Source organism: Dasypus novemcinctus, chromosome 23, assembly GCF_030445035.2.
Source record: "Dasypus novemcinctus isolate mDasNov1 chromosome 23, mDasNov1.1.hap2, whole genome shotgun sequence".
Lineage (NCBI taxonomy): Eukaryota > Metazoa > Chordata > Mammalia > Cingulata > Dasypodidae > Dasypus > Dasypus novemcinctus.
In genome coordinates this window covers 46079970-46100810 of record NC_080695.1, presented here as the reverse complement: position 1 = coordinate 46100810, position 20841 = coordinate 46079970, and the positions used below count along the sequence as shown (strand labels likewise).

General features: G+C 44.5%; 1 pseudogene; it reads left to right on the top strand.

Moving 5' to 3' along the window:
- The first annotated feature begins 6031 nt into the window (after positions 1-6031).
- On the top strand, positions 6032-6150 carry LOC111758854 (5S ribosomal RNA; annotated as a pseudogene).
- The last annotated feature ends 14691 nt before the right edge of the window (positions 6151-20841 follow it).

Genomic DNA, 20841 nt, shown 5'->3' with positions numbered 1-20841 from the left:
CTCAAATGGAAATGAAAACTCAAAGCACAGAGCTGATTAAAGGAGTTTGTCAGCAACTCAATCTTTTGTTCTGAATTCTTTACCTCTGCCACCGACTTACTTTTTTTTGTATTTTACTCAACAACTAACTTTTAAAATATGATTAATTTATCTTTCATGAATGTTTAACAATTTTGTCAGAACAAAATGTTTAAATATTGATTGCTTAATATTCTGACTGATTTGTCATTTTTTCCATATAAAGAGTTTTTTAAAAACTCTTTTAAAATTTTCAAATGAATAGTTGCAAGTAGACAACAACTCCCATGTATCGACTAGCTATATATTCATCTTGATTCTATCTGTCCATCTATCATATAAAATGATTTTATTCTGAACAATTTGCAAACAAATTGCAGTCATGATAACCCAATATTCCTAAAAATTCCCTTGTATTTCTTAAAATAAAGTTCTCTAGAAAAAAAGGGTGACATTGGGATAACACAACCATCTAATCCACAGACCACATTGATTTTTCACCAATCTGCCTACAATGTCTTCTATTCAAAATGATTCAACCTACAAAAAAATCAGTGCATTTAATACCATGTCTCTTCTTTTCCTCATTCTTTGTCTTTAATCAGTTTGACACTTTTGCAAAATGCAAACTGTTACTTTGTGGTATGTTTTTCAATTTCAGTTTGCCTCATGTTCTTCATGAGTAAATTTAGGAGCTGTACTTTTGGCAAGATATCACAAATGTGATGCTATATTTTTCCTTTTTTTTTTCCTTTGAAGATTTATTTATTTATTTTAACCCTTTGCCCTCCTCCCTCCCTGCTGTTTTTGCTGTCTGTGTTGTCTTCTCATTTTCTCTCCTCTAGGATTCACTGGAATTCGACCCTGAGACCTCTGATGGGGAGAGAGGTTCCCTGTCATTTGTGCCACCTCAGTTCCTGGTTTCTGCTGCACTTCACCTTGACCTTCCCCTTGACTCTCTTTTGATGTGTCATCATCTTCCTGCATGATTTACTTGCACGGGGCACTGGCTCACCAGGAGTGCACTCGCACGGGCACTACTTGCCATGTGGGCACACTTTCTCTTCTTTTTCACCAGGAGGCCCTAGGGATTGAACCCAGGTCATCCCATATGGTAGGCGGAAGCTCTTTCACTTGAGCCACATGCACTTCCTGAAGCTGTATGTTTCTTAGGACATTGTATCATATGGCACATTGTCAATCGTGTTCGGAAGCTGGCTTGTAAATGCTTGCAGGAGCTAATTCAGCACATTTCCTCCTAACTGTGTATTCACTGATATTATATTGATGTCTTGAAATCTGGCATGGTGGGCATGCTTACACCACAAAAATGACAAATGCTACAAATCTGGATTTCTTTTTTTTGAGAACAGGTTTAACTATGAACCACTGATTATGATGTCCCATTTTTGGTGCTACCAACATAACCTCTTAGCTAAGATATTTTCTGCCAGATTTCTCTATTACGAAATTACTATTCTCCTCTTCTGTATTACGAAGTTACTATTCTCCTCTTCTGACGATATGGGGTGATATATTGAGATTAGTAAGTGTCCTGTTCCTCATCAAAATTTTACCCACTATTTTTAGCTTCCTTAGCTGCTAAAAGTCTGTGCTGAATCAAATGATGGTGATCTAATTCCATCTTCCTTCTACACTTATTAGGTGGCATTCTATAATAAGGAAAACTTACTCTTCTCCAATTCATTCATTCATTCATTTATATAAGCGTGGTTTCATAGATTTCTATTATACAAAATTGTTCATCTTGTATTTTTGTCCTGCCACTGTCTTGGAGTCAGCATTTCTCCAAGGAACGCTGTTTGTTTAAGGGACAATGGTGTTTTCAGTGATATGAAAGAACAAAGACTTGGGTACTTGGTTTGTTCATTGCCACTAGGCTGTTACTGTTTCTATACCTCCTACAAGTCAGAGGTAGGAAATACATTATACATGTACACACACACAGATACACATACACACATTTTATTTATTTCAATATCTAAAAATATTAAAACCATGAGTTTATGCAAAATTGCCTCTAACTCAAATACAGCACTAAGAGGTTCATTCTATCCTTCCTCTTTGCCATTTTCCTTTTTTTCACTTTTTTTTTGTTTTTATTTTTATTGAAGTATATCATTCGTACATGAACACACATAAACAATACGTGTATAGTAAGAATTGCGAACTTACAAAATAAACATATATAACATCACACAGGGGTCTCATATTTCACCCCTCCACCAACTCTCTGCATTGCTGTGAAACATTTGTTACAAACTATGCAAGATCCATCATCAAAATATTACTACCAACTATATTCCTAATCTTACACTTGGTGTATTTTCCCCCAAACCATACTATATTTTTGAAATATATTTCTGTTACAGATATTGTGAACTTGCAAAATAATTATTTTTTCTAATGCTCTTCTCAGACAGGTAGAAATCTGGTTCATGTTAACCTCCATATTTTTCTTTTTGTTCACAAAATTCCCAAGCATGTGCTTCACTGGCATTTCCTCAGCCCACAACCCTACCTAGCTACCAGCACACTCAACCGCATTCTTGCTCAGTTCCTAACTATGCCAAACACATCCATACATACATGGAAAGAGCACGTCAGCCAATATGAAACTTTAAGATTCATTCTATCCCTCATGAAATTAAGATTATAAAGAAATGTGGCTGAGTTCACAGGGCATTAAAACTCTCATTCTTCACTGCTTCAGGGATCTGACCATAATGAATAAAGAGAAGGTCACCAGCCAGAAGGGAAATGAAATTTCCCATTTTAAATTTGGAAAAATAACTTATAACTCTTGAAAGAGGCAGGGCTGTTGGTAATCTGACTTCGGGTAAATTTAATAAGCCCTGTTTGCCTTGTTTTTTCTCTTATCCTGTTAGAACTTGGGACTTACTTATATGCTGAGGTATGCATGCAACAAAATTCAGAGTGAAATAAACATAAAATAGATTCCAAATTCATTTACCAGAAAGTGGCAGGGCCAAAGATGGAACTCCCAAGGTACCTGTAAGCAGCCAAAACATTAAGAAAGAAAGAGAGAGGTCTATTCATATAAGAATAATAGACAAAGAGGACTTCAAATAATGGTTTGAATGGCAGGACCACACCACAATGGCTCTGCTTATTATATACCAATGCAATGAATATAAGACTCTCACTAAACAGAAGGGCCATTCCTCTTCCCTTGGGGAGAAGTGAGGAAAAGCAGAGAGTGACTCAAAATTTTCATATAAAACTAAGAAAGTCACAAAAATCCAATTGTCAATGGACCAAGACAGACAACCAACGTGAGACAATGAATACTCTTTTTTCCACTACCATTATATTACATGAAAAATTATATTGTAAAGAGAATATAAATTAAGGGATTTTCATGATGACTTTTTCTAATTGAACATGCAAATAGAACCATGACATCCACAATGGCCACAACCATAAACTACCTCAAATTCATCAACATGGCTCTTGCACATAGGTATTTTTTCTCACAGAATACATAAGTGACAAAGCAAAGTAACCGCTAACATGGGCTCACTCACGAGAATAGTATTGTCTCAGAGCCCGGAAATGTCCATAATTTAATTTCTTTGTCATAGAAAAATTATATATCACTGCCTATTGAAGATCTCCATGATCTAAGCCTTTGATGTTAAATTAAGAAATGCGTGTACTGTGTTAAACTTCAAAAAATGTCTATTTGAAATTGAATGCACATTGTTTAAGGGAATGTGTTTTAAATTTAAAGAAATTCAAGTTAAGCGAATGTGAAAGTATATTGCGAGCCTGACTCTTAAGTTTGTTGTTTGATTTTTATAATTTGCTGACTCTTAAGTTGTTAGAAAATTTATTTATATAAAATAATCTTATTTTACACTCTTTCCATTCAACTAAATTATTTTAATTGAATTTCTATCTTCATTTTTTTAACAAACCAATTTTAATGAAACTCTTAAATAGAATCCATTCAAAGTATACACTCAGTGGTATTTGGTGTAATCGCATAGTTGTGAATTCATTACTTCAATCATTTTTAGAGCATTTTCCCTATTACAATAATGATAAAAATTTTTTAAAAACAGCCAACCAAAAAAACCTCGTCTCCTCTCAATCTCTCTGTGCTTCCAATACCATACACAGCTGCTAATCTGTTTCCATCTCTCTAGTTTATTTGAATTTATATTTTACAAAAACAGTATTATTTTGATGCCGGGTCCCACCTGCCTGAGCCCGGGTCCCGGGCCGGTGCCTTCCCCACCTGGTCCAGCCCAAGCACCAGCACCCGCCTCCCGGGCCCGCTCGGGCCAGAGCTCCCTGCCCTGCCCGGAGGACACCCGCCGGTCCGCTGCCCGCGAGGCCTCTGGCCCGTGCCCCTCTGGCCCCAGCAGCAGCCCGGGGCCTGGCCCGTGGGCCGGGATCTGTGCTCGGGGCACGAGGGCACACGAGGGCACGGCGAGCAGAGGCGCTGGTCCTGGCAGCCCGGCTCCGCGGCCAGTTGGGCTCGCGGCTGGGAGACGGAGGCCCAGCGGTGCAGGGTGTCACTGGCGGCGGGCAGGTGTGCGGAGGCCGGGTCTCGCTAGCGGGAGACCTGAAGGAAGCGGCCTCCCGAGGGGATCTCCCCCACGGGGCGAGCGGCGTGGGTTGCAAGGGTCCCTCCCGCCGGCGGCAAGCGCCCAGGCGCCTTCTGGAAGGTCTGGCCGAGCGGGCGGCCGTGTCGCCCTCGTCTCCCGCCAGGCGCATCTGCAGGAGCTGGGCGAGCTCCGCCGTCAGCAGGCGCTGGCGACAGCGAGGCCTAGGCCGGCTGCGGCCGGGACGCCTGGAGGGGCTCGGGGTGACAGGGCAGGGGGCCGGGGCTCCAGCTCTGCGGCCCAGGGCCTCTGCGAGGGGAGGCCCGTGCCCACGGCAGCCCACAGGGCCCAGGCGCAGGTGCGCGGGCACCGAGGCCACGCCCACCGCCGCGGCCCGGGGGCGCTTCCGCTGCGTGCGCCTCGGGGCCTCCCGCTGCGGCTGGGCAGCCCCCGGTGCCAGGTCCAAGGGCCTCTGCTCTGGCCCCAGCTGCGCAGGCCTGCGGACAGCCTGGCCCCGATCCGGCCACCTGCCGCTTTCCGCCTGGCCCCGCGGTCGGCGTTTGCAGCCAGCGCGGCCGCCCGCATCCGACGCCGGCTCGTGGCCGCTGCTCCAAGGGAGAGCGGCCGCTCCCGCGCACCGCGCGGCTGTGTGGCGTGAAGGCCGGGCGGCATGCGGGGCGACCCCCGCCCTCCGCGTGGGCGTGGCTCCTGGGAGCGGCCCCGGCAGGCGAGGGCAGAGCTCTGTGCGCGGTCGGGAGCAGGAGGTCTGGACGCGGGGACCCGCTGCGACGGCCGAGGACCCAGGACCCGAGAAACTCAGGGGGAAAGGCGTGCGGGGTGGGGGCGTGTGTGTGTGGGGGGGGGGGCGGAGGCGTGCGGGCGCGTGGGCGGCAGGCCGGGACTGGGGCTGGCCCCGCCTCCTGGGCCGGGGCGGTCCTGGCTCAGGGGCGCCGGCTGGGCGTGGTGGCAGGTGCTTTGCCCGGGCGCGGGGTGGTGAGGCAGGTCCGGCCGGCAGGGGGCGCCGGCGCTCGCGCCTGAGGCGGGTCGCTGCGGGAGAGTCGGGGGCCGGCCGGCCTGGCACCAGGGGTGCGCGTGGCGGTTGGGGGTTCGCAGGGCGCCGTCCACCGACTTCGCCGTCCGTGGCGCGGGGGCCGCGCCGTGGGCCCGAGTGTGGAGCAGGGGCCGGTGACGTGTGGGCAGGCGAGCGGCGGGGGTCCCGGGAGCCAGTGGCGTGCGGGGGAGGGGGGGCTCGAGGCCAGGTAGGGCCAGAGCGGCGGACGGGCAGGGCGGTGGCGGAGGGCCCAAGGGTTGGCCCCGGAGGCGGCCGCCCTCAGCCTCCGGGGGCGGGGCGGGAGCGGAAGGCTGGCAGCGCGGCGTGGCGCAGCGGGCTCTTGAGGCTGCTGGCGGCAGCAGCCGGCGTGGAGGGCCATAGCACCCTGAACGCGCCTGATCTCCTCTGATCTCGGAAGCTAAGCAGGGTCGGGCCTGGTTAGTGCTTGGATGGGAGATCGCCCGGGCATACCGGGTGCTGTAGGCTTTTGCCCCGCGCCGCCCCTCTCCACCTCTCGTTCGCGCTCCTTTTGCCCGCCCCGAGCCCGGCTCCCCGCAGCCCTCAGGGCCAGGTATGCAGGCCCCGGCCCCCGGCACCAACCCCGAACCGCGCGCGCCCTTCCCTGGCGGCGCAGCCACGCAGGCAGCGGCCACCCAGTCCTTTTTTGGAGCTCGCAGCCCCGCACCAACCCACACCTGGCTGGGGCACGCAGGGGCCCGCGCCCACTGCGCCTGGGCCCAACAGCCCAGGCCCGCTAGACCTGTCGGCGTCCGGCGGGCCCTGCCTCTGGCCCGTGCCCTGGAACCGTGCACACAGGGCCTGCCCCTTCTCGCCTTTCCCTGCCTTGCCTGGCACCACGCCGATGGGCCCCATGCCACAGACTTCCTGTGGCCCCCTGAGCCCAGGCGACAGGCCCCACCCAACCAGCCGCCCACGCCCCGTGGCCCCTCGCGCAGCGGGAAAGCGGGCGGCTCTCCCTCAGCCAGTGCGGTCGGTACCCCTGTGCCGACCAACGGGACACGGTCCGGAGCCCGCGAAGCAGACACACAGGCGCACGCACGCACGGACACTAGCACACGTGCCCAGGGCCCATCGCTTCTCCCGCACGGGGCTGGCGGCATTCAGAGCCCAAGGCGCCTGGACACACCGCCGGCGGAGGCGGAGGCCGCCAGGGGGCCACCTGGCTGAGCCCGGGACCCACCTGGCTGAGCCCGGGTCCCACCTGGCTGAGCCCGGGTCCCGGGCCGGTGCCTTCCGCGCCTGGTCCAGCCGAACACCAGCACCCGCCACCCGGGCCCACTCGGGCCAGAGCTCCCTGCCCTGCACGGCGGACACCGGCCGGTCCGCTGCCCGCGAGGCCTCTGGCCCGTGCCCCTCTGGCCCCAGCAGCACCCTGGGGACTCCTTCCCCCGGGGGGGGGGGGGGGGGAACGGCAGGGCCCGTTGGCCGGGATCTGTGCTCGGGGCACGAGGGCACACGAGGGCTTGGCGAGCAGAGGCGCTGGTCCTGGCAGCCCGGCTCCGCGGCCAGTTGGGCTCGCGGCTGGGAGACCGAGGCCCAGCGTTCCAGGGTGTCACTGGCGGCGGGCAGGTGTGCGGAGGCCGGGTCTCGCTAGCGGGAGACCTGAAGGAAACCGCATCCCTAGGGAGATACTTGCTAATTAAATCCAACAACACATTAAAAAGAACTATTCATCATGACAAAGTGGACTTTATACAAGGCATCCAAGTTTGGTTCAACACAAGAAACTCAGTCAGCATAATACACTACATTAATAAACCAGAGAAGAGAAATCACGTGATCTTATCAATTGACACAGAAAAGACATTTGATAAAATGCACCATCTTTTCTTGATAAAAGTACTACAAAAATGGGGATAGACGGAAACTTTCTAAACATGGTAAAGGCCATATATTTTCTTCAATGGTGAAAGACTGAAAGCTTTCCTGCAGAGACCAGGAACAAGACAAGGATGCCCACTGTCACCATTCTTATTCAATTTAGTGCTAGAGGTTCTAGCTAGACCAATCAGCCAACAACAAGAAATAAATGGCATCAAGATCTCTATGTGGAGATGATATGCTCCTATACCTAGAAAGTCCTGAAAAACCTGTAACAAAGCTGCTAGAACTAATAAACAATTTCAGCAGAGGGGCAGGATGCAAGATTAATATGCAAAAATCCGTAGTGTTTCTATACACTAGTAACGTGCAATCAGAGAAGGAAGTCAGGAAAAAAATTCCATTAACTATAGTGACCAAGGAATTAAATATTTAGGTTAAGTTTTTAACCAAGGATATAAAGCACTTATATCTAGGAGACTACAATGCCTTGGTAAAAACAGACAAATAAACAAAACTTAAAATACTAAATAAATCGAAGAACATTCCATGCTCATGGATTGGAAGAATAAATATTGTTAAGATGTCATTTCTACCCGAATTGATACACAGATCAGTGCAATCCCAAAAAATTGTTTAAAGAAACAGAAAATACAATTATCAAATTTATTTGGAAGAGTTAGGGGCCCCAAATTACCAGAAACATCTTAAAAATGAAGAGCAAAGTTGGAGGACTCTCACTTCTGAACTATAAATTTATTACATAGCTAAAGTGGTAAAAAAAAAAATTAGCATGGTACTGGTATAAAGATAGACACATAGACCAATGGAACAGAACTGATGGTTTAGAAACAGACCATTATATCTATGCCAAGTGGTGTTTGAAAGACTGTCAAACCCACCCAGCCAGGGCAGAACAACTTATTCAATAAATAGTGCTGGGAGAACTGGATATCCATATCCAAAAGTAAAAAAGAGGACCCTTATCTCACAGTTTATACAAAAAATTAACTCAAAAGCTCCTAGAAGTAAATGTAGGGAAACATCTTCAAGAACTGGTGGTAGGTGGTGGATTCTTAAACCTTGCCCCAAAAGCATGAGCAATGAAAGAAAACATGGATAAGTGGACCTCCTCAAACAAAAATACTTCTGTGATTCTAAGGACTTCATCAAGAAAGTAAAAAGGCAGCCCATTCAATGGAAGTATTTGGAAACCACATATCTAATAAGGGTTTGATTTCCATTCATATAAAGAGATTATACAACTCAACAATAAAAGAGCAAGCAATCCAATTTTTAAAATGGGCAAAAGACTTAAAAAGACATTTCTCCAAAGAGAAAATACAAATCGCCAAAAAAGCACATGAAAAAAATGTTCAGTATTCCTAGCTATCAGGGAAACACACATCAAAACGGCAATGAAATAACACCTCACCCTGCACAGAATGACCATTATTTAAAAAACAGAAAACAGTAAGTGCTGGAGAGCATGTGGAGAAATAGGAATACTCCTTCACTGTTGGTGGCATTGTAATATGGTGCAGCCTCTGTGGAACACAGTTTACTGGTTCCTCAGGAAGCTAAATATAGAACTGCCGAATGATCTAGCATTTCCTCTACTAGGAATATTTCCAGAAGAACTGAAAACTGTGACACAGACACCGATGTCCATAGCAGCTTTATTCACAGTTGCCCAAAGTGGTAACAACACAAGTGCCCATCAATGAAAGAATGGATAAACAAAAGTTTATTCCTAATTATATACATATGATAGAATACTATGCTGCTATAAGAATAAATGAAATTGGGACAGAAGTGATAACATGGATGTACCCTGAGAACATTATGCTAAGTGAAATAAGCCAGGCACAAAAGGACAAATGTTGCATGGTCTCACTAACATGAACTAAATACGAAGAATAATCACACGGAGTTAAAACCTAGAGTGTAGGTTATTAGGAGATAAGAGGAAGGCTGAGAAGGTATACTGAGGCTTAATATATGTAGAAGGTTTTGTTTTAATTAACTTGACTGTAAAAATGTGGAAATGGATGAAGTTGATGGTAACACATTACTGTGAGTAGAACTAATGAAGCTGTTTTTTAAGTGGGAATGTGGCTGAAAAGCATAGTCTAGGGATGTAAATGTCAATTGAAAGAAACCTAGAGAATTGTCTAGGGACTGAATGACATAGTGAACCCAGAGGTGGATGAGAATTGTGGTTAATAGTCCAAATGCAAGAATGCCCTCCTGTAAACTAGAACAAGTGTACGTCACTATTGCAAGGAGGTGAGAATGTGGAGAAGCTTGGGAAAAGTACAATTAGTGTAACCTATGGACTATAGTTAACAGCAATACTGTAAAACTCTCGCGTCATGCCAAAGATGTACTGTGTTAATAATAGGAGAGATGGAAAAAGTATGCCAAATGTGTGCTATGGATCATAGTTAGTCTTAATAGTCTGATAATATCTCAAAATCTGTAACAAATGTTCCACAACAATGTAGTGTATTGGGGGAGGGGTGTTGTATGGGAATTCCACACATGTGCATGATTGTTTTATAAGTTCAAAACTTCCTTAAAAAAACATATTTTGAAAAAATCAGTTATAGGTATGGTCCATGCTGGAGCAAACTTCCTTTCCTTTTGTGGATAGACCTGTGAAACCTGGAAAACAACATATTTGCTTCCAACACACAATGATGGGACTAGTCTTAGGACAGATATTTGCATTGCAGAAGGAAGAAATTAGAAGGAAAACAGCAAGTCTGAAACATATCAGGGAAAGCTCCATTAGATCCCAAAGTCTGCGTGTCGTCTGTGGGTTGATGCTGTGTCCTCCACGCCTGCTGGAGGCAGCCCGTCATTCCAGGCACTGGGGCAGATCCACACTCTCCGCCCAGCGGAGGCCCCGGCTCTCAGAGCACGGAGGGGGAATGGGATATAATCCTCAATGCTTTTATTTAGAGATTTTGTTACATGTGAAATTTTATTGTACTTCTAGTTTTAGCTTCTTACTAGGAAAAAAACACAACAACACATTTTTAGGACAAGAAGAAGATTAAAGAAACTATAACCTACTTCCTCATTTTTCAGTGAGGATCAATTAGCTCTCCTACACCTAACTGATAGGACTTTCAGAAAGAGGGAACAAAGAGAATGGGTGTTAGGTGATTACAAGAGAAATAATACACTTTCCCAATATGTTTCTGCTCAGATTGCAAAGGTTTACGTAATTTCACACGAAGTATCTGAAACTTATTTATGAAACTTTGGAAGAAATGAAGAAAAAACTTGGAAATAGAGAGAGAGAAAATAAGTTTACTACAAAATTATGAGAGCAGCCATCCAAGTGGTTGGTACTAAGGCAAAGAGCCTTGTCTGCATTATTAACTCTGCATATTTTTCTGGAAACAGAATTTCCAGATCTTTGTTGCCATAGATTTAGAGTTTAAATTGACATTATAAATTTCCATAATCTGGCAAATGATGGCTAAAAAAATAAAGATTTTAAATGAATGAAAACCTGGGCATCTTGATGATTCTGATAATATAAGGCAATACCATGATCTTACAAAATTCAACAGACTATTTAAAGAGACACACATTTTAAAAGTAAAATTCAAAAAAAAAATAAACATGTCAAGCAAAAAAGTGATTTTTCAAGTGCATTTTTGAAGACACTCATTAACTGCTAATAAATATCATTCACAACAAATTTTAAAGGGCAGAAGTTAAAAAAAACCACAATTAGCCAGATGTGTTTTGAACCTAATGATTTCACTTATAAACCATACAATTAGTATCTGAATATATTAAGTAGGTACACGAATGCTTCATGCTGGTTACTACATTGCTTTGTTTGTCAAATGGATATATTACTTTACTCAGAAATAAATTTATAAAACTCAAATTAGGAAACCGTGTAAAATAATTTCAAAGACTTATTACTATGAGTAAAAGTATGACACTAATTAAAACTAACTCTACTCAAATGCTTTCCAAGACCTAAATGAAAGGAATAATTTCCTTGGAAAATAGAGTTTCAAAAAATCGATTACAGCACAGAGGCAAGAGTTTTAGGAAGAGAGATGAAGAGAGAAACACATAGCCAGAGTATCATAGATTAATTCAATACAATTTCCTATTCCTGATAAACACAAATCTCTAAACTAAAAGGGCTTAGTCTAGGCCCAGCACAGTGGACTTCAAAGTGTATTAAGTTACAACTACAGGCCATGCCATTTCTGTGGAGAAGAAATGTCCCCATATATACACCACATGTATAATATAGATACATATGTCTTTATATGTAATGATGTGTGTATATATGTGTGCATGATATAAATATATATTACATATATATATACACACATATGTAATGGTATGATCATGAGTTGAGTACTGAATTAGAGTGAAGGAATGAATATTTGTCCTGAAAAACAGATCAAGAAAAATGGAGGATCTATGGATTTTTTAGTCACTGAGAACTGTCTTAACGCAGCAGAGTGGGTAGAAGGAGAAAAACCTGTATTCCTCTTGCTAATTCTTAAATTGAGTCAAGGAAGAGTGATAAAGAAGTATACCTGCTGTCATCAGTAAACAGGAGGGCTGCAACTGGTTCACACTAGTTAAGGAGACACAAATTTTAGCACCTCTTCCTAACCTGGCATTCAGGGACATCATAGTAATGCTTGAAATTGACCTTGGAAGAAGTATTTTTTAGATAGAGCTTGGCAGAAACTATAAATGAAGTCTTGATTATTTACTTATTTTTTTTCTACCACGCAGGTATTTAAACATTCATCAGCATACCACTTACTAACAAATTTCCATGGATTCACTAATGAACAGGGATTTCTTCAAGAGCCTCAGTGAAGCGTATTGTGCTATATCAAGGTGGTTTGGCTGGTGTATTTCCTAGACTCCCTGTCCCTGGATGGTTCTAGATTTAAAGTCAGCCCAAAGATGAACGTGCACGCTATCTGGAAGGCCGATGTGATGCATGCAGACTTCACCCCTAGAAGCCACAGTGCTCAGAGCAGCTGAAGGCCACCCCTGAGGTGCCCTTGGGTCGGCTTATCCTCATCGTCCCCCACTTCACACCTGGCTCCCCTTCTGACGCCCGGGTCAGCTGGCCAGCAGGAGCCTCAGATGCAGGGATGGTAGCGCCGTGGAGGTAGGAGGTTCCTGTGGACAAGCTCCCTCTTTGCACTTCCATCTTTGGTACTGGGTGTGTATGGCCCCTCTGATTTTTCTATAAGCTTCCCTGGTCCACCTGCACCATCACTTAGAACTGGCTCGTAGCTTTGTCTGATCCTCTCACTCCTCCCTGCAGAAACTTTCTTCTCCAGCTCCTCCTTAACATTTGTGTGTGATCTGATTCCTGTAATCAATCTTGGCAACTGCAGAGGTTGTGCTCCCAGACTGAACTCTGGCTAATTCAGAAACAGCATCAGGGAACAAAGATGCTCACATCACTTCTAGGTCCTGAAATACACGGGATAGGAGATTGAGAACAATTTTGTAGCAGTAATTGTTGTAAATAGGCATGCAAAGATGGATGCATTTAATTATGATAGTCACATAAAGGGCAGCATTTCTCTCCAGGGATGTGGTCCCCGGCACTTTCTTCAGCAATTGCAGAACTTCCCAGCGCGCCCAGGCTCTGATGCTAAAAGCACAAACACGTGGTAGCCTCAGTGAATCAGATTGCGTATTAGGTTAGTTAGACTCACATGCCACGGGTGTGCAATGAAGGAGTAGCCGCATGTGTTACGCTTCACCTGTCCCTGGCGGAGGCTGCGGTAGTGCTCAAACCTTTCTAAGGACAGGAATCACCTGGACACTCACGGAACCATCCAGGAGCCTTCTCTAAGCCTGTCCAATCAGAACCTCCAGGGAAGGAGCCCAGACACCTGTGCTACAGGTTCATTTTGACAACAGGAAGTCTTCAGAAATTTGAGTATAGATGGTTAAGTCACAAGGTTACGCGATTTTGTAAAATTTACAAAAGGAAGCTATTTTATCCACTACCAGTAAGACGCCTGCCTCTTCCCCACGTTCATCTCAGCACGCGTGGTCCTGCCCTTTTAGCTAGGTGACCTGGAGGGCCGCAGGCACTTTTACCATTGAGCTGAGGGCAGGTTCACTTGCTGAATTATTTCATTTGACTTTGTAGAATATCTTCCCTTACTTTGGAGTCACTTTCCTGTACGGTTGAGTCATTCCCAGTCCTCTTGGCATTAGAAGAGCTTTTAGGAACACAAGCGCGTGGCTCGCGGCTTGCCGGGCCGCAGGACAAAGGCCGCCCGCTGGCTGCACAATGGGGCTGAAGGTTCCAGGTCACTGAGGCTGGAAGTCCAAGGCCAGGGGCTGGCCAGGCCACACCCTCCCCAGGCAGTGCCCTCCCTGCAGTGCCAGGCCCGCGCCCTCCCCAGGCTTTTGCCCACTTCTCCTGCGTCTGCTCTGCCTGTGCTCGCTGACTTCTCGCTCCTCCCTGGAGCTTCTCTGTATTTGAATTTATCCCGCCCCTAAAACTTTCCAGGGATCTGGAGTAAGGGGTCCCATATTCCGTCGGGCAACCCCTTAACTAAAGGTAGCGCCTTCAGGAGGTCCTCCATGCACCTGGGTCCTGCCTGGCACGTGGATTGAGGCTGAGGACAAGTGCCCTGGGGGCTTCCTGACTCAGCCTCCTGCACCTGCCACCGGCGGATTCACGCGGGAGCGGAGGAGCCGCTGCTCAGATGCCCAGGACGCGGGCAGGTCAGTCAAGCACGGGAGAAAGGGCCGACGCCTGCGTGGACACAGGAAGAAAACGTTTATGTTCTTTCACTTACCAGCCAAACCCTAAATAGTACATGTGTATCCAACAATTAACTAAACAGAAAATTCAGATAAAAGGAGCATTATGGAAAAAGTATAAAGATGAGTTTAAAAAAAACAATGGGGGAAACGGACTTTGGCCCAGTGGTTAGGGCGTCCGTCTACCAGATGGGAGGTCCGCGGTTCAAACCCCGGGCCTCCTTGACCCGTGTGGAGCTGGCCATGCGCAGCGCTGATGCGCGCAAGGAGTGCCGTGCCACGCAAGGGTGTCCCCCGCGTGGGGGAGCCCCACGCGCAAGGAGTGCGCCCGTGAGGAAAGCCGCCCAGCGTGAAAAGAAAGAGCAGCCTGCCCAGGAATGGCGCCGCCCACACTTCCCGTGCCGCTGATGACAACAGAAGCGGACAAAGAAACAAGATGCAGCAAATAGACACCAAGAACAGACAACCAGGGGAGGGGGGGAAATTAAATAAATAAATAAATCTTAAAAAAAAAAAAACACAATGGAAACATGACAATATTTTGGTATAAATTTTAACCAAAATAACAGATCATACAAGTTCAGTAACACATTAAGAGAAAGAGATGAGCTTTGCCTGGTGAATAAACTCTTGATGTTTGATAAGCCAATAAATTAAGAGGATTAGAGCATACGAACCCACTGGAAATATTTTCAATCTCCTGATCATATGAAACAAAACACTGACATTGAGCAAGATAACCTAAAACTAGAATAGGCCAGTGCAGTGAGGACACTGACAACAAACTAGGTATTCAATATCACTTAAAAAATACTTCAGATAGCAAGCACACAAGATAATTGAAGTATTCTAAAATCTTACAGCTTATATTCAAAGCACACTTTAGAGCATCCCCCCAGTTTTACAATCCAGTAAATGTAATTCATATTCCCTGTAAGTTATGAAGAACAAAAAACAGTGCTAAGCATTTATTGATAAATAACACATTTCAGACAACAATGTTGGAGGCAAGAATCATCTTTTATTTTTTCTACAAAAGATATCATAATAGTTTTGGCAAAGAGTATGCAGATGAAAATACAGGCAAATATATATGTTAGAGGTGTTGTCAGGCAATTAATTAATTTTCCCCCAGATTTGTGATGTTTTTTAATATGGCTAAATTCTGTAATTTATTATAATCTCCCCTCTCATAAATAAGTATAGACTGTAAATAATTGTGCATTCATAAATGTATTCATTTTATTTTAAATAGTCATCTGTACTTCTATTAACTATAAGTCCCTAAATTTGGATTTACCTTTGCTTATAGTAGATAGTCAATGAATATTTGAATATATACCTAATTTCCTACAAGGGATATTTTCCTTCTTAGATACAAATGAACTGCTCTCAGCTTGTGCCTGAGGCTTGGGGTAAAAGAATTGGAGAGAAATTGATGGGCATAATTTCCTTCACCATGCTTTACTGGTGGGAGCAACCTTGGTTATCTTTTTATTTTTGAGATTTTAATACATTAACAACTAGCTCTTTCCATGTTGACTTTATAAAATGAGCTTTTTTTAAAACAGTAATTTCTCATTAAAAGAAGAGGACAAGGAGTGGATGTGGCTCAAGTGGTTGAGCTCCTGCTTCTCACATGGGAGGTCCTAGGTGCAGTTCCTGATGCCTCCTAGAAACAAACAACAACAACAACAACAAAACAACAAGCAAGCAAATGGGAAGACCAGCTCAGGGGAGCCGATGTGGCTCAGTGGTTGAGTGCTGGCTTCCCACTTATGAGGTCCCAGGTTCAATCCTTGGCCCTGGTACCTCAAAAAAAAAAAAAAAAAAAAAGAGAGAGAAGGACTATATATACTTTTCCAGAACGTCAAAGAGCTTAAGAAAAATGTGTAGATCACCTGACATAGTAAGAAATTAATACCTGATAGTAAACCTATCTTATGGGTCTTTATTTTTGATAACTTAAAAAATGTTTCTTGAAAAATAACCTACATACTGTAAAGCACACGTATCTTAAGTGCAAAACTCGAGGAAGTTACACAGGCACACACACAACTGCCAAGGTCAGGAGACCCAGCCTCCACAAGGCCTTCCCTGGCTTCCCAGTCCGTTTTCACAGGAATTGCTCACCCCCAGAGGTTGCTCTTCTAACTTCTATCGTAAATAAGTTTTGAGTGTGACCCCAAATTAGCCCTTTGCTGCATTTTCTTTACCTCCGGCAGGTCTACATGTTCTCTGAGGGACATATTTGCACAACTGTTTCACTAGTTTTCCAGAACCCCAATAACTAATACTTGTGTTAAATTATTAATGACACATTTTCCATTTCCATCAGTTAATTAATAGTTGGTTAAAAACTCCAAAAATAAAAAATAAAAAAACCCAACTTGTATAATTAAACAGGATGCTTCTCTCTGGCTCATGTCTGTGTGCGACTGGCTTGTGTGTGTGTAGTGTGCCTGAATGCAAGTACTGGTACACAGATATTCTAATTTTCTCTATTTCAGAGGTCTACTGAAAGGAGAAAGAAGAAATATATTTATTGGCTTGATTTATTTCTTCTCTACAACCCTCTACTAGAATAGTTATAACAGATTCCTTCAGATTGGTCCAGGAAGACTTTCTTGAAATGGTAAGTTATCGGCATAATGGTGTATTAGTCAGACAAAGGGATGCTGCTGCAAAATACCAGAAATCAGCTGGCTTTTATGAAGGGTATTTATTTGGGGTAGAAGCTTACAGTTACCAGGCCATAAAGCATAAGTCACTTCCCTTACCAAAGTCTGTCGCCAAGTGTTGGAGCAAGATGGCTGCTGACGTCTGTGAGGGTTCAGGATTCCTGGGTTCCACTCTTTCTGGAGCTTGTTTCTCTCCAGGCTCAGCTGCCCTGCTTGCTCCACAAGGCCAGCTGTTGACTATCAGATACCGGCTCTGTCTCTCTCCCCGTGGCTCGATTCTCTCTGGGCTCAGCTGTTCTGCTCCTCTGTGTGCTTACTTCCCGGGCTCCAATATGAAAACTCCAACCTCCCTTCTCTGCGGTGCAGTTTCTCTGTGAGTTCCCATCCACCGAGGGGGCAGGGACTCAACATCTACTGAAGTGGCCCAATCAAAGGCTTAGTCATTATTTCATCAAGTAAAGTAAAACCTCCAAATCCAACACACCCTAATACGTCTATACACCCAGAAGACAAGAATAGTTTACAAACACAAGCCAATATTTCTTTTGGGAATTCACCAGTAATATCAAACTGCTACAAATGGGAAGAGTGAGAGAGGCAGGGGTGGGTAGAAGAGTGGTAAACACTCAAATCTAAGGAGAGAAAATATGCAGCATATGCAGCATGCATGTAATGGAATAAACAAATCACATTAAAGATTAAGTAAACTAAGCATGTATTTGGGTACATGTGGAAGCTGGGGAATGGGAGGCAAGTGGAGAATAACAAAGACAAAGAGAATCAAGAAAGGTTATAAAGGGCAAATAGATAAACTTAGCCAGTAGGAGTCAGATTGAGGGTGAGGCTCGATTTCTGTGGAAAACAAGCAGATAATGGAGGTCTTTCACTTGGTGAAAAAGACAGACCTTAGGATTTGACCCATACTTACTTCATCAGAACTTTTAATTTGTGGTGCTTTAGCCAAATATTTAATAAGTGCCTCCTGTGGCAAAAAACTCCCTCTTTTTTTTTTGTTTTTTTATTTTTAGCTTATGTCAAGTAACACTCTCAAAATCCTTTATTTTTGTTAGGTACAGCATAGCGCCATCCTTGGATTTTTGCCTTTCCCTGAAAAATGTGCATTACTAAATGCTGCCTTAGGGGCCTAATATCTGAGTGCAATCGGCAGTAGGCAGTCCAAGGTCTCCCCTCGTTTTCTCACTGACAACAGGTTTTGCAGTTACTTTGAGTCTGTAAATAAGTTTTAGGAGGAGGCTAGTTAAATGTAGATACTTCTAATTTAACAAATTGCAGTATTTAATCTATCTTTTTAAACCGAAAGTCTCCTATATACCAGAAAGGGAGTCTCCCTTTTTTGGGGTCACTTTCTGCAGTCGGGGTCCAACTTTAACCCGAGGGACAGCACTGTGGTTAAGCTTAATTCATAACTCAGACTCTAACTGAATAAATTGCTCATTCTGTTACTTGGGCAAATTACTTCTTCAATAGCCTCATTTGTAAAACAGAGATAATAGTACCACCTCTTTCAAGAACTGGTATGACTATTAACTGAGGTAATTCATGCAACACTGCAGACAATTTAGCTTTTAGGTCACTTCTGTCACTTGCCCTTTGTACATTTAGTATGAACATTCCTCCTGTTTTGTTTCCTGAAGTTTTCTTACCATTTCCCAGTATGAACCATAGATTTTAAGATTACTTAAAACCCATTGCAAGAATCCAGCCTCCTGTAAATGTAGATATACCCATCCTCCATCCTGCAAGCGAAGCTCGTATATTCATGCTCTGCTGTGAATTCTGCATTCACGCTGGCTTGCTACACTTATTTTCTTTAGCTTTCTTGGCACACAGAAAACTACAATAGCATGTTTCAGCTCAGAGATCTATGACTTCCTTCATGTCAATTTGAAAAAATTTGCACCAGTGCTGCTGAGGCTACTGCTCAGATGATTCACTAAAATGGCTAGTTTGTCACAGTTAACTTCAGGCAGCCTTAGAACCACAGGAATACTGGCAAAATTTCAGCTTCACTCTTCAGATATTTAGACCTTGGGCAGACATATTAGCCACCATGTTTATGGAGTGTGCCTGGATGGAAAGAAGCAACTGGAGTCATTAGCTAGACCCCTGGGAAGGGCCCACGAGGGCTCCAGAAATGTAATACATCAACGCGCTTCTTCAATTATGCAAATACACTTTTTGTAGAGTCCATGGGCACTCAGATTTTGAAGAAGCAGATTTTTTTGAGAGCAAGGATTACTTTATTTGCTTGTTAATAAATGTATTTACACAAATTGTACTCCTACATATTTACATAGTATTCTTTGTCATGCTTACTCCTTCCCATACCCACAGCCTCCCATGACAAGCTTCCAACATCTTCTGCGTATCTGGTGGAAAAAGGCAAAGGACAGACTGTCAGCCACTTGTACCTTGAAGCCCTTCGACAACTCCCCACTCTGATGAGAGGGGCTGTGTCCTTCGAGAGTCCACCAGGGCCTGCAGGACTGCAGCCGGCCGCCTCCTTCTCGAGCTGCAGCCATGACGTTTCCTTCATTTCCTTCTTTCTTTTTCAGGTTTATTTTTATTTTTATTTTTTATTTTTACACTTTTTAAATTAAAGTTAATAGATCACAAAGAATGTTACATTAAAAAACATAAAACACATAAGGAGTTCCCATATACTCCTTTCCCCACCCCTACCCCATCATTTTTGTAAATTGTATTTTTTGGAAGATATATACATCACACACAGAACAATGTTACATTAAAAAATGTAACAGGTTCCCGTATATCCCCCCACCCCCTCACCGTACTGCTCCCACACCAACCAACCTCCCCCATCATTGCGGCACAGTCATCGCACTCGGTCAACACATTTTGGAGCACTGCTGCACTGCATAGATAATAGTTCACCCTGTAGTTCACACTCTCCCCCAGTACATTCAGTGGGTTAAGGCAGGATATGTAAAGTCCAGCATCTGACCCTGCAAAATCATTTAGGACAACTCGAAGTCGCAAAAATGCCCCCTCATCACATCTCTTCCCTCTCCCGGCCCTTAACACCTACTGTGGCCACTTTTTCCTCCTCAATGCTATAATTTCTTCTATTACTAGTCACAATAGTTTTATAGTAGAATATCAGTAAGTCCGCTCTAACCCATATATATTTTTAAAACATTTTTAAATACTTTATTTTTTTAGAATTAAAAAAATCTTCCCTCCTTCCATGAATCCTCTGCTCAGGTTTTCTGCTGGGTCAGAACCAACCCTACCTCCCTAACCAGATGAACACCTCACCTAGTTAACTGCTGAAAACATAGAGCTATCAGCTTTTTAGTTTTTTTTTCTTAGATTCTCCCATTGGACAAGCCACTCCTTTCCTTTGGCATACGTATTTCAATCTGCAGTTATTTACGTGCACGTTTATTTGCTTACTGCCTTCCCTCTTAGACCATCAGTTCTGTGACAACGGGCACAGCGGTTTGTCCCGGCTCAGCTCCTGCTCCTGCTCCTGGCACTGCACCTGCCTGGGGCACAGATGTCGGGTTGTGTCAGTGCTGGCAATGAGCCAGGGCTCCAGGAGCCAGGGCAGTTTATCTCAAGGAACCAGGAAGGAGGGATGGCAACGAATTCAAGATCTAGAAACCTCCTGCCTTCTGAAGTATGTTTTGGGAAGTAGGATGCAGGGTCACCTCTCTGCCAAAATGACCCATTAGGGATGTGGTTTTGTGAGCTAAGATTAAGAGCTGAATTTAAATGTGCTTTCAGGGAGGAGTTCACACTGATACTAAAATTCTCAGGAGGTTTCCAGCGAATGGAAGTGGCAAGTAAAGATCCCCTAATATCT